Source organism: Acinonyx jubatus, chromosome A1, assembly GCF_027475565.1.
Source record: "Acinonyx jubatus isolate Ajub_Pintada_27869175 chromosome A1, VMU_Ajub_asm_v1.0, whole genome shotgun sequence".
Taxonomy (NCBI): Eukaryota; Metazoa; Chordata; class Mammalia; order Carnivora; family Felidae; genus Acinonyx; species Acinonyx jubatus.
Genome location: NC_069380.1, coordinates 47945573 through 47960005, shown reverse-complemented (window position 1 = coordinate 47960005; position 14433 = coordinate 47945573). Strand labels below are relative to the sequence as shown.

At 43.3% G+C, this 14433-nt stretch overlaps 1 protein-coding gene across 5 annotated transcripts in view; it reads left to right on the top strand.

Moving 5' to 3' along the window:
• The first annotated feature begins 1619 nt into the window (after positions 1–1619).
• The window catches only part of KLF12 (KLF transcription factor 12), a 436782-nt gene continuing 423968 nt past the window's right edge, over positions 1620–14433 (top strand). The window contains exon 1 of one of the 5 annotated variants that reach the window (XM_053216467.1): positions 1620–2285. The gene's annotated coding sequence lies outside the window, so the exon portion shown is untranslated. The remainder of the gene's footprint in view (positions 2286–14433) is intronic. The other 4 variants (XM_027064992.2, XM_053216430.1, XM_027064994.2 and 1 more) reach the window with 4 other exon arrangements.

Here is a 14433-nt window from a genome sequence, read left to right as displayed (position 1 = left end):
TTCCATTAATAACGCACACCCGGCCTTTAGAAGTGTTTGGAAAATGCCACACAAAATGTAGAGCACGGCTTTTCCTGGCTAGAAGTCGTTCCTTTGCTCTCATTTCCTGTTTCTCGGCCTCTCCCTTGTTTCTCTTCCCACCCCACTTCATGCCACATTACTGCAAATCTTGCTCTCCCTAACATAAACTTCCCCTTCGCAGCCTTCCCACCGCCGGGGCGGTTTCCCGCGCGGGGCGGGCTCAGGGGCACCGCGCAGGGGTGCCTGCGGGCTCGGGAGCTCCAGCGCGCTCACCTAGGTTTGCAAGAGAAGTGGCGCACGCATCTCCACCGCTGACCGCAGCGCCCGGCCAGCCCACCCTCGCACCCCGCCCGTCCGCTTCCGCCCCGTCTCCTCCCCGCCCCCGCCGACCCTCCGGCGCGGCGCTGACCCCGCGCCCTCCGAGCCGCGGCGGGAACGGCCGCCCCGCCGCTGCCTCCACTCTCCCGCCCCAGAATCCCGCGGATCCGCTCCCCCAGGCGCGAGGGCGGGGAGGAAGGGGCCGCAGGGGAGAGCGGCTAGGGCTCCGCTCCCGGTCGCCCGCTACTCGTGCCTCCCTCCTGGGGCGCAGGGCCGGGGGCTGGACTCCCCTACGCCGCGGCTAGGAGCCCTCGGGGCCTCGGCAGGGGTCTGGAGCTCCAGCTTCCTACCCCTCCTGCAAGTTCGCCTGCTTTCCCGAATAACTAGCGCGGGCAGGCACCCCTTCTCCCGGGTTTCCCGAGCGAGGCATGCGTCTCCCCTGCCCCCATCCATCCCAAGGTGAAGCACTGGGAGGGAGGACGCCCCCGCTTCGCCCACAACGTGCGCTGCTCCCGAACCCAAACAATGATCCCTCTCCCTTCCTCGCCCAGCCCCCGGCCCGCCCCACCCCCGCGCGTACCCCAGCTCCGAGGGCACCGCCCGCCCGGCTGCCCCTGCTTTGGACCCCATTGTTGCCCGACCCGGGCGATGCCCGGCGCCGGGGGGCGGTCCCCAGGAGCCGCCGCGCCGCCGTGCCCGCAGCCTCGGCCGGCCGCTCGAGCCGGCTCCGCCCACACCTTTCCAAGTTAGCTGGCGGGCGAGCCGCAGGGAAGGCTCGGGCGCCCGGCCCCCTCCCTGCACGCCCCCACCCGGGCCGGAGCGGGGAGGGGGCGGGGGGCCGGGCGGGCTGCGCGCTCGATTTGCCTCCGAATTCTCTCCCGAAGGCTGCCTTGCGCGCTCTGACACAAAAGAGGGGACTTTCTCGCGGCTCAGCGCGAGTCCTCGCCTGGCGAGTTGCAATCCGGGGGTTCCTCCCGCCGCGAGGCCCCGCGGGCCCCCCTCGGCCGGCGGCTCCCAAAGCCATGTGTAGGTTATTTTGGGTGCCGCAGCAAGGTGGTGCAGGTGAAAGGGAAGCGCGGCCGAGGCCGGGGGGCGGGGGCAGGGGTGGGGCGGGGTGGGGCGGGGTGGAGGCTCCGCGGACCCACCCCCCAGCCCGGCGGCCCGGGCGGCGAGGCGAGGGCCGGGCAGTGGGTGTTGCCTTCTACCTCTGCGAGCGGGGAGGGGTTAGTTTCCCACAGGGGATTTCAACCATCACACTCAGAGCCCGCCTCCTAATCCTCGGGCGGAGCGGCTCGGGGGCCCCATTTTATGGCAATAAAGCGATTTAGCGCCTGCTGAGCGAGCCCCTCCCCGCCGCCGCCCCCGCCCTCGGCCCCACCCCGGGGCTCGCCCGCAGCGGCGGGGCTTTGTTTCTGGGGAGGAGGACCCGGAGCTCTTTTGTTTGGGGGTTTGGTGTTTTCACCCCCCCCACCTCACCTCACCCCACCCCACCCCACCCCCCACGCCTCTCCGGTTTCCTGAGCTGCGGGCTGCAAGGGAGGAGAAGCGGCGTCTTGCAACCCCCTCGGCTGGGCCCCGGGGTAATTCGATGCGGGCCTGGCGAGGCTCCCCACGCTAGACCGGGGCTCGCGTCTCGGCAGCCTCCACCCACCGGCCCACCCTACATTTAGCGCATCATGTGATCCGGGTAAGTCATTTGCAAGTACAACAGTTCCCTGGGTTGCCCCCCATTCATTTCCTGAGAACTGCAGAGAGCAGCTGAGAGGCTCTGCCTGTGCGTGTGCGAGTGTGCGTGTGAGTGTGCGCGGGTGACGCCGTGTGTGTGCGAGAGTGAGTGTGTGCGCGCGCGTGTGTGTGCGAGAGAGAGCGAGAGAAAGGGAGAGAGAGAGGGGGACTCTGTGTGAGGGAAAGAAAACAATTTCTCCTGCTCTGCAGCTTCTGTTCAGGTCTGTGCCGATTCCGTTTCTTATCAAAATAAACAACCCCCTCCTTTTTTTTTTTTTTTTTTTTTTTTGCCATCCCAAATCAGACCGTGTTCTCTTAACATGTTTTATTTTCCTTCTGTCATCTGCTCAAGTTAAATCATTTTGGTTGGTCTGTGTTCTTAAAGGGGGAAAGTGTTGGGAAGCGGGAGGGGGCCGAGGGAGGGCGATGCTATTGCAAAGCAAGTAGCGTCGGTCGGATATGTGAAGAAGAAAGAAGGAGGTTTCTCTCTCCACCCCCCCCCCCGCACCAATTTTTTTTTTTTTTTAAAGAACTTATCAAGTACCGTGAATGAAGCAAATGTTTTTCTACCCCTGGTGGAATTGTTGGTTGCAATGTTTGCCTGACGGTTGCCAAGGATGGGACATAAAACACCCGGGCTGAATCGGGGAGGCGGGGGTGGGGGGTTGTGGAAGTAGTTTGCCCCCAGGAAGAGAGCGAGTTCGGTGAATAGCTGCCGCACCGGGGCTGTGTGGGCTGTGGGTGTGCGCTGGAGAGAGTGGAGGGGAAGGGGTTAAGGCGGAGATGACACTGCTGGCATGAATAGTGGTCCTGGTGCTACATTCATTATTGTCTCTGGTCGTAATGATGTGTAACTGTCACTTGCTACAGTGCCTGGTCCGCGGAAGTAGCCAGGGGCTGGCCCGTGGCTGTTATTTTCAATTACGGGGGAGCCGGCCGGAGTTGACAAGGGGCAACTTTGCACGTCCACCCGAGCCGGGCAGCCCGCGGAGCTGGCCTGGGAGCCCTTTCTAGCCTCAGAAGCTCGCTCCCAGGACTCGGACTTGACCTCCGCGACATGAGTTGGTGTTCCTGTTAGATGCTCCCCTATGGGGAGAATCAATCCTGCTTTTGTTGGGTAGAGAGCTGCGTATTAGAACTTTGAAAAACTTTTATCTTTGGGGAAAAGGGTGGGGTGCACTCAACAGTTCTGTTTCGAAGTGCATTTGAGGCAAACGCTTGGAAAAAGTACCAATTCCTTTGTTATATGCCCTGCGGCTTCCCAGCCCCCCTTCACCCTGCGCTTCGAGTTTTGCATACTTTAATAGTAATACCCTTAATTCAGCTGATAAAAACTGACTGTGTTGAGTTAAAGAGTGTTAGTACAACGGAATGTGTAATCTGGATAAACAGTTTGTATGGTTAATATCGTCAGCTCTCTAACAGTACAGATGGTTTAAGTATCGTTCTGTATGGATTGTTTTAAGCAATCCCACTGGCTAATAGAATTCTCGGCCGAGCACTGGGATATTTTATTGTAAATCAGCTTTAATATTCTCTGTTTCCCGGTCACACCAGGGAGGTGAGCAGGTCTATTTACATTTGGTGCCTGTGCATCCAGTGGCCTCAGTAGACATCTGTCAATCAAATAACGTCATTGTGCAAATCTACCTAGACGCCTCCAGGCCCTTTTCTCACTGGAGGAGAGAGTTGTTTAGATAAGTAAATGCTTTGATATAAATTTGGTGTCTTTTAAAAGGGAGCCTCTTGTGATGGGAATAGGAGTGGTCACTCTGGAAGAGTGGGTGTATTCCATCATGTAACAAATGCTCTTTGGAATTGGCATTTAATAAAAACAGTGACTCCCCCCACCCCCCCCAAAAAAAAGCCTGGTTGTGCTGTTTGTAGACCCCATTCGCATTTTGTTTACATTCTTTAAAACCACGCAGAAATTGGTTGCGATAAAGGGGTATACTTTTAGGCTAGAAGATGTTTAACTGTGGAAGCTTAGTAGACATGGGATGGTGAAGGGCAAACATTTCAGTTGCATAAGTTGTATCTTTATCGCTGCAGCCTGGTCAGTCGATTGGAGACTAGCTTGAGTATGGTAAGCTTCTTTGAGTTGGGGAGGGAGCAATTAGAGCATAGAAGTATTGGCAGAAATTGGTAATGCATTTAGGAGAGAAGTTTATTATTCTTGTCTTGTAATTCATAACTATTAGGAAGTATACCGAAGCTGGTGAAATTTGGAAGTTTCAAATTTATGAACCAAAACCATGTAACTAATATAGTTGTGTGAGATACACAGAACATTCTTGAGGAATTTCTGTTTATTTTTGAGTTGCTTCAGTTATTTATCTATTACTTAGCGATGCCTATTTAAAAGAAGCTTCGGTCAGCTAAACTTTATTTTGGAATGCTTTGTATTACTATTTATTGAATGAAAATTGTTGTGCCAGTGGGCCCTTAACATATATTTTTTTTCTCCAGAAAGTTCTTTTTCAGTAACTGAATGTCATTTGGGAGAAAACTGGTCCTGGTGTAGCATTTGAGACCTTGACCTTAGCAACTTTTGGCTGGTGGTTGTTTACTACAGCTGCAGCCTCTGTGTGTACAGAAAGGGAAGGGACTGCAAACACCAGTGTGCTCACTCTCCCCAGGCCAAGGGAAAAACAAATCAGGATGCGTGATGTTCATTCATTCCGAAGAGGGTGCATCAGGCATAGAATAGCAGTAGTGTTCTGGTCATTTAAAAATATATATGTTCCTCAGGGATTACTTCCCTGCCTTCTGTGAAAGGTAAACAAGCACTTGAACAGACTGAGTGAGTTTTAAATGTTCTATCATGAAGCAGGCTGTGTTATCAAGTGAATGAAATAATTTGGTCTTAAACATAGGTGTGGTTTTTTTTGTGTGTGTTTTGTTGTTTTCTTTTTCCTCTGCAAAGAGGACGTAAGTGCTTAGGCCTCTAGGCCTACACTGAGGGCATTTTGAACTCAAGCCAGTGTTGGTTAATCTAGAGTACTGAGTCGCCTTACCAGTGAGGTGATATTCTTAAGCAGTTGAACATACGAAGGTCCTCGCTGTTTTTGCCATTGTACAAAATGGAAAGTGTGGAATTTCATATTTATGTGTGAATTTCATTAAGATAATCAATTAAATTGGGGGTGTCAAATGGTTTTCTTTAGATTGTGAGAGAAACAGTCTTCTTAGAGGGTTTAGTTCATAAATGTAACTAGATGATTTGTGTATTGATACAAACTAGTTGTATTCTACAAAACTAGAGGTGCAGACTTACTTGAAAAGTTATTTGTTTTGGATAAGGAAGTCTTCCCGCTTGTGCTTTCACGCTGATTAAGGAGCAAGAACTAAAAATCTCAAAACTGCTTTATTTAACAGTTTTATTTAACACCCATGGTTATCTTTTTCCTTGTAGAAAACAGCTTTCATTTTTATAAATAATTTCTAAAATAGGTTGCGGTTGCTTGCCTTTATCATTTATGTTTTGAAAATGCTGTATGATAGTAGAGTGGTAATATCTGTATTTTTGCTCCCTGTTCACTTATTTTCTTTTATGTTTATTTTTCAGCTGACAAATTACGCACAGCTTTCAGTCTTTAGTATGTACAAGATGTAAGGGTAAAAATATTAAAATTAAATCACTGGCGACACCCTATAAACCACAGCCTTAACTCATCCACCACAACCACAGCTCCCAAAATCAAAACGCAAGTAAACAGATGGGCCTTGCCCTATGCCCAGGAGGTCAACAGCCCTGGGCTCTGTGAGATCTGCTGTATTTCCAGATCCCAAACCCGTTCAGGGAAATGTCTGACTTCAACAGGCCAGAATTCATTTTCAGGGCCTGGACCAGCCACACCCCATCTGATGTCAGCTTTTGAGTTCTTGTGGCTGAGAACACATGCTGTGGATTAAATGGTTACTTTCTCTATATATTCTCAGTAATTATGTTACAAAAGGATTTTTCGGTTTTGGGTGTTTATTGTCATAAAAGTGGCTACTTGAGTAGTCCTGTTGCTCCATAAAAATTTGTTTGGGTCTGGCAGTAGACTACAGGATATTCACCCAGAGAATTCTGCTCTTGGCGTGGTCTTTCTTCCTGTCTTTTTCTCCAGTGAAAGTCATATACTTCTATTGCTGTTTCGTGGTATATTTTTTTGATTATTAGCATAATTGGACTGGTCTGAAGAGTATTGCTTTTTAGGTACAGATGGGGTAGCAGGAAGCCTTTGCTGCTGTACTGCTGCATGGAAGGTGAGAGAAACCATTGGAGAGCTTTGGGATAGTTTTCTCCGTCCCATCAGAGGTAATAGAAGCCGTAGCTATTACAGTTTACTGGCCTAGACAGCCAGGAGTTGTGTTCCCAGTGCTACAGTCACAACACCTGTGGGTTTTTAGAATTATTCTGGGCGTGATGTATATGTGTATATTACATGTATGTGTATTTGCTATTTTACGTATATTTTATGTATATATATGCATGCATATAGTATTTATGAACGTGAGTTTTTATATTCTGTATGTTGGTATATATCCCCCGGCACCCCCGACGCTACATCTATTACGAGCAAGAATTACGGTAAAAAGTCCCCCTTCTCCCACTTGTATACAAAAGAAGGAAAACACACAGTTCGTTTTTTCCAAATCCTATGTTTAGTAATAATGTTCTCACTTGGTTTTGAGTTTAGGAAGCAAACTTAGAACGTGAAAACAGCCTTGCCCCAGAGAAAACAAACCAACATAACTAAATGAGAACCAAGATAAATGATTGTGAAAAAATGAAACAGCTAACTGTAAAGAAAATATTTATTCATTTCACAATCCAGTATCTGCTAAGATTATATATCCTGAAATCTGGACTGATTGAGGTGGCAGAGATATCACAATCTGAAGCAGGGTCTCTTGGTTACTAAAACTGGACGACCTTGGTTAAATTTCTTAACCTGAGTCTGTAAAATGGGAAAAATAATAGACATTTTACGGGGTTGTGGTGAGGGTAAAAGAAGATAGTGTGGGTACGAATCACTTTGTAAAACTAGAAAGTACTAGTGTGGCAACTGATTTGACAGGAAAACCACTCCCTCTCCATCCCCCACATCCCTACAAGGGATGAACTTTCCAGCCTCTCTAAGTGAGCATATAAATTACACTTATGGAGAAGGAATTTCCGAGTGTGGGTAGAAAACTTCTGGCAGTCAAAGGTCATGAATTCCATTCCTGTCTCACCAGAGATTTGCTCTGTGACCTTGAGAAAGTCATTCTTAAAAAGTTTCTCTGTAGCTGGTGTGAAACTTTACCATTAACATTTGTATAATGCAGGTGAAGTATCTGAGCTTTTCAAAAGAATGTACATGAAAATACAGTTCCCATAATCATTTTACAGAAAACAGAAAGTGAAGATCAACAGTGATTTCTTAGAGATTGTAAACCTCCTTCAGTGAGTCCACCAGTCATTAAAAATACCTTTATTTTTTTATAGAATCATTAATTTTGTGCTGTTATTCTATAATTTAGAACAGTCTTATTGAACTGCAAATCCCTAGTTAAGCGAAGATTCTGTTGATTAAGCTATGTCTGATTTATGGCTTAAGCCAGAAATAAAGCGTCTTGGTTAGACTCAAACATTGTTGTAACACAATAAATGCACAGCCAAGAGAGGTAAATGATGGAGATATTACATGGATATTTGAAAATTTATTGAACATATTTTATTTATGCACACATTTTTTTCTGCTGTGTACATTTCTTTACACACATACATTTGAGAAAATTAACAATATTAATTTACATAATTTCTCCCCAGCCACATTTTCTTCAGTTAAGAAACAAAAAAAATATTTTTTCACGCTCTGTGTAAACACTATTCTTGGAAGAGCAAAGAAATTGACTCACACTAGCTCATCAATAGAATTCATTTTAGACTCTCTATGTCACACATACACCTTGCCTAACTCCTGTTCCTGTTACAACTATCACTGTAAACATCACTTCCTCTGGGATTCTTACCATCCCTTACTTTGCAAAGTACTTGAATAAGAATACTGAATAAGAATAAGAATTCTGAATAAGAATATTCAGGGTTTCAGGCTGTGTTCTATGGCCCTAATGTGCAACACTAATGTGTTGCATTAGTTTCAAGTGTATGATATAGTGATTCAACGCTTCCATACATCACCCAGTGCTCATCAGGACAAGTGCCCTCCTTCATCCCTGTCACCTACTTAAACCATCCCCCCTCCACCCTCCCCTCTGGTAACTATCAATTTGTTCTCTACAATTAAAAGTTCGTTTCTTGACTTGTCTCGCTTTCTCTTATTTTTCCCCCATTGCTCATGTGTTTTGTTTCTTAAATTCTGCATATGAGTGAGATCATATGGTATTTGTCTTTCTCTGACTGACGTATTTCACTTATTGTTTTAGTCTTTAGCTGTATCCGTGTTGTGGCAAATGGCAAGATTTCATTCTTTTTTATGGCTGAGTAATATTCCATTATATATGTGTATATATATATATACACATACACACACACACCACTTCTTTATCCATTCATCAGTCGATGGACACTTGGGCTGCTTCCATATCTTGGCTTTTGTAAATAATGCTGCTATTAGTATTCTTGTATTCTTTGGGTAAATACAAGTAGTGTGATTGCTGGATCACAAGGTAGTGCTCTTAAAAGCAGCCATTCAGAATGAGTAGTAGCAGCAAAATAAAATAGCTACTCTTTATTGTTCAGAAGTTAGGTACTGTGTTTTTCACATGTTAGTTTATTTGATATGTACTCTTTACTACACAGGTATGTATGGTTGACTTTCAAATAATTTACACTTTGAATACTATATGTGGAAACCCCTAAAGTACCTTCTATACACTGGATTTTGACTTAAGGATGCATTGTTTTATAGCAGTTGTGTGATGGTGCTCACTGCCCAGTAAGAGTTTCCCTCCCCCAATGACTTTGCTATTTTTGACAGTGTTTTAAAAAATAATTTGAAAATTTGGGGCACCTGGGTGGCTTATTCTTATTCTTATAAGCATATGACTCTTGGTTTCGCCTCAGGTCATGATCTCACGGTTCATGAGTTCGAGCCCCGCATGGGGCTCTGTGCTGCTGGTGCAGAGTCTGCTTTGGGTTCTTTCTTTTTCCCCCTCTGCCCCTCTGCCCCTCTCCCTCTCTCTCCCCCTTTCCCTCTTTTGTCTCTGAGAGTAGGTCTCCTTTTTTTTAATTTTATTATTATTATTTAAAAAACTTTTTTAATGTTTATTTATTTTGAGGGAGAGAGAGACAAAGTGCGAGCAGGGGAGGAGCAGAGAGAGAGGGAGACAAATAATCTGAAGAAGGCTCCAGGCTCCAAGCTGTCAGCACAGAGCCCGACGCGGGGCTTGAACTCACAAACTGTGAGATCATGACTTCAGCCAAAGTTGGACGCTTAACCGAATGAGCCACCCAGGTGCCCCAAGAGTGGGTCTCCTTTAAAACATGAGTCTGGTCCCTTGACATATATAATTTTTTTAAGTTTTCAGAAGTGCATCACATATTAAAATATGAGATTCCTCTTTTTATTCATTAAATATTTGTTGAGTACATATGTATGATATTATGGTTTCTATTTTATAGATGTAGGGTCTGATTTTAACCCAATTAATGCCAATAACCATGGTCAGTAGCCAGTTAGCTTTAAATATTTTTTTTGATGTTTATTTATTTTGAGAGGGAGAGCAAGTGGGGGAGGGTGGCAGAGAGAGAGAGAGAGAGAATATGAATCTCAAGCAGGCTCCATGCCCAGCGTGGAGCTTAACACGGGTCTCTATCTCACCACCCTGAGATCATGAGATCATGACCTGAGCTAAAATCAAGAGTCGAATGTTTGACTGAGCCACCCAGGTATCTCTAAAGTAAAGATTTGAACGCTGGAAAGCCGTTGTGTTATGCCCTATTCCCTGTATTACTCTTTTTTTTTTTTTTAATTTTTTTTTTTTTCGTTTATTTATTGTTGGGACAGAGAGAGACAGAGCATGAAGCGGGGGAGGGGCAGAGAGAGAGGGAAACACAGAATCGGAAACAGGCTCCAGGCTCCGAGCCATCAGCCCAGAGCCCGACGCGGGGCTCGAACTCACGGACCGCGAGATCGTGACCTGGCTGAAGTCGGACGCTTAACCGACTGCGCCACCCATGCGCCCCCCCCGTATTACTCTTAACTCCCTTCAGCAGTAAGTATGATAGTCCAGATTTAATCTTCTTGTAGAGTAAGAGCAAAAAATGGGAGTATTAGACAGATACTGTATTTACAGGATGTTATTTTGTTTGTAGATACTGACCTACTGCACTTACTAGCATATTTACCTCAATACAGAAGCCGATTTTGTGATGGTTGATACATGTGCTAAAACAAATTGTGAGACCTTATCCAAAAAATTGCTTTAGAAGGCAACTGCTATAGGGTATGTCAAAGTGGCAGCAATAGACCAGTAACTTCTGGCCAGTATGCATTCTGTCATTTGATAAAGCTGTTACAGTCAGAGGCATCATACGAGTAACAAAAAAAATTATCTCTATAAAAAATGCCTTACCCATTTGACCTACACTTATTTAGCTCCTATCATGTAATCCGGAACCATGTATGGAAACGGATAGGGCATTATCATTAATTAGCTGAAAATCAAAGAGGGAAGGTGAGACTTATGTGGAAACTTACAATACAAAGTAAGTTGTGATACATGGACCAAGTTGCTTAAAATTCATGGGAAAAAATTCCTTGTATCTGGGAAACCAAAGGTTTTAGGTTTTTAGTGGATATGGCAATAATTCTTCATGGAAAATGTTTACTTTTTATAGAAAAGAAAAAAGCAAATCTGCAAGAATAAGAAAGCAAATTAAAAACATTATTTTGGCCACTGTGGTGATTTCACACATCCTTTTCTGTTATCTTTTAGAGCTGATGGCTTTATGGTGTTTTGGCAAACTTTTATCATTTGCCATAACACGAGAATATTGATTCCCAAAATTAGATCCTGGGATATACTTGGCTAGTAGGACGTGCTGTGTTATAATGAGTTTAGAGAAGGTTTATTTGGGCAAAACAAAATAATAATGTTGATCGGTTAATAAAATTTTAAAAATACACTTTATATGGGGGCATCTGGGTGGCTCAGTTGTTTGTCTGACTCTTGATTTTGGCACATGATCTCAGGGTTCATAGGTTCAGGCCCCATGTCTGACTCTGTGCTCATAGGCAGAGGCCACTTGGGGGTTCTCTCTCTCTCTCTCTCTCTCTCTGTGCTTCTCCCCTGCTTTCTCTTTCTCTCAAAATAAAGAAATAAACTTAAAAAAATAAGTTAAAATAATGAAAAAAATATACTTTATGTGAGGCTGTATAGTCAAATTTTTTTCATATTGCTAAATTTAAGCAATGACCAAAAACTTTGAATATAGGAATAAGAGGTTTTGTTTGTTTGTTTGTTTTTAACATAAGAATAATGGAAGGAAAAACTTGGAAACTGATCAATTTTCTGATCAAGAAGGTCGGAGTCCATTGTAATTTATCAGAGGTGTTGCTTGAAGGCATATTTAGAAAGAAACTTTACATTAAAGTGGTTGGTTATTTAAAGTGACATCCTCTGGAATGTGCATTAGCTTTCTGCTTTAGGTATAAATACAGAACACTTAAAGAAACACAAAATATTTCATTTTGAGATAATACATAACCAGAAAGAAATTCACTCTTAATGAGTCTATAAAGAGCATTGATGGAATTCTTATTGTACGCTGAGCTCTCTATTGAATATATTGGGATTATACCAAGGCTCTGAGCTGAGGCAGTTGTTTTTATTTATAAATAGCTTGGTAAATAAGACACTTTAGAATACTTGAGAAGTATGGGATAGCAAAAAAAAAAAAAAAAAAATATATATATATATATATATATATATATATATTGGTTAGTGCTTTTTGGTTAGTGCTTGGTGGTTTACAGAGTTGTTTTTTGATAATCTTATAAGGTAGATTGGACACATGTTATCATTTTATTCATGAGGCTACTAAGGTCATCTGAAGGTAGAATAACTAGAAGGTGGCCAAGTTGAAACTAGAACCTTGATTTTCAACACCAGTAAAATTTTTTCCATTTCATCTGATTGCTGTCTTCCTAAGTTTCATTTAGTTTAAGATAGTCTCCATTGCTCAAAGGAGGTGCCAATGTCTAGTGTCTAGCTCATGTGAGATATTCAGTGAATATTATTGGATGAATTCTTTCTCCTTCCAAAATGTACTTTAAAGGGGCATAAAAAGGGGCGCCTGGGTGGCGCAGTCGGTTAAGCGTCCGACTTCAGCCAGGTCACGATCTCGTGGTCCGTGAGTTCGAGCCCCGCGTCAGGCTCTGGGCTGATGGCTCAGACCCTGGAGCCTGTTTCCGATTCTGTGTCTCCCTCTCTCTCTGCCCCTCCCCCGTTCATGCTCTGTCTCTCTCTGTCTCAAAAATAAATAAAACGTTGAAAAAAAAATTAAAAAATAAATAAAGGGGCATAAAAAAAAAAAAAAACCCATATAGCTCAGAAAGAGCAACTTAATTGTAGAAGACACTGTGCAAATAGAGGCATGAATACTCTGAAGAAAATTAGAGAGGTGGTTCATCACTTACCATGTCTCAGTGCTTGTGCTAGGTGCTGAGAATACAACAGTAAATAAAACCTGGGCTTTGTCTCAGGTATAAACAGATCAGGAGGAACCCGCACAACTAAACCCAAAGAGAGGGCCTTGCTCTAGTATATTTCGGTTTATTTTATTTTCATTTAGATCCTTAGTGTGCCTAAAAATAGTACCTAGATATTTTTAGATTTATGTTTTAGTTTCTTTTAAGTACTTTTTATCTTATCAGAAAATCTGTTTCCATTTAAGCATGTGATTGTCTTAGTTTTTTTTCCTTTTGAAAAAAATATTTTGCATTTATTGTACTTAAAATGTGTATGATACACTTAAACGCCGTTATCTCATTTAATGCTTGTAACCAACCCAACGTTAGGTATTTATTTAAATTAATTTATTATTACTCTTATGACTTAGGTTTTCAAAGGACAACAGCTTAAGATCTGTGTTCCCAGGGATAAGCTTTGTTTTGCAGAAACTCACTCATTGAGCAGGGTTTACAAATATATCTCTCTCTAATAAAAGTATGTGTGTGAAAACTTCATTTTTTTGTTTCTTTCTTCCTTTCTTTTCCTTCTTATCTTCCTTCCTTTTTACTTAGCTCCCTTTGTAGCTAGCGGTAACATTCCATTCCCCCATAACCCATGTTATCGGGACTGTGTGTCTTTTTTATTGTTCTCCATATTCTCGGTGTTATAAACACATTCACACAAGGTTTTTTGATCACTGATTATAAAAATGTGATTATATTTTGGAGACTATTATCAACTTTATTTTTGGTTTAGTACTTTCAAAGGGAAATACTCCCACTCAACCGCTATAGCTCTACTCCATTTACAAAACAAAAACAACTGTTGCATGATACTCTAAAGTATGGTTATTTCATTGTCTAGTTAACCATTAATTTACTGATGGGCAATACTTTGTTTCTACCTTTTTCCACTAAAAGCAATATTGTAATACATATCTTTATAGCTATACTCTGACAGACCAATGCGATAGATTTCCAGGATATGTTCTGCTTCAAAATGTTGCCACATTGCTTTGAAGAAAAAGGCTGTAACAGTTGATGTTTTTAACAGTAATGTGGGCAAAATCCTTTCCTTGAAAGTCCATCAGCAATGGACTTTTCCAGTCTGATAGTTGTGTAGTAGTACCTCATTGTTACTTTAAATTAGTATTTCCTGACTGTTGGTGACCTTGAAGATCTCTTCCTATTTGTAGCTACATTGGAATTGTTTTCTAAGAATGGCCCTTCACACTTTTTGCTCATTTTTCTACTTGGTTATTGTCCTGTGGGAGTTTATATATTATAGCTATTAACCATTGGTCTGGTACCTGCATTGCAAATATTTTTTTTCAAAAACTGATCTTTTGGGGCACTTGGGTGGCTCAGTCGGTTAAGTGTTCTGTTCTTGCTCTCAATTCATGTCTTGATCTCAGGTTCCTGAGTTCAAGCCCTACATTGTGCTTCACTCTGGGTGTAGAGTCTACTTCAAAACAAAACAAACTGATCTTTTCTGTTTAAGAAGTATCTTTTGATGTGTAACATTTTTAAATTTTATGTAATCATTCTGTCTGGTTAACTTTTTTTTTTTTTTTTTTTTTTTTTTTTTTTTTTGAGAGAGAGAGAGAGAGGAAGAGGGAGAGACAGAGCATGAGCTGGGGAGGGGCAGAGAGAGAGGGAGACACAGAATCCAAAGCAGGCTTTAGCCTTTGAGCTGTCA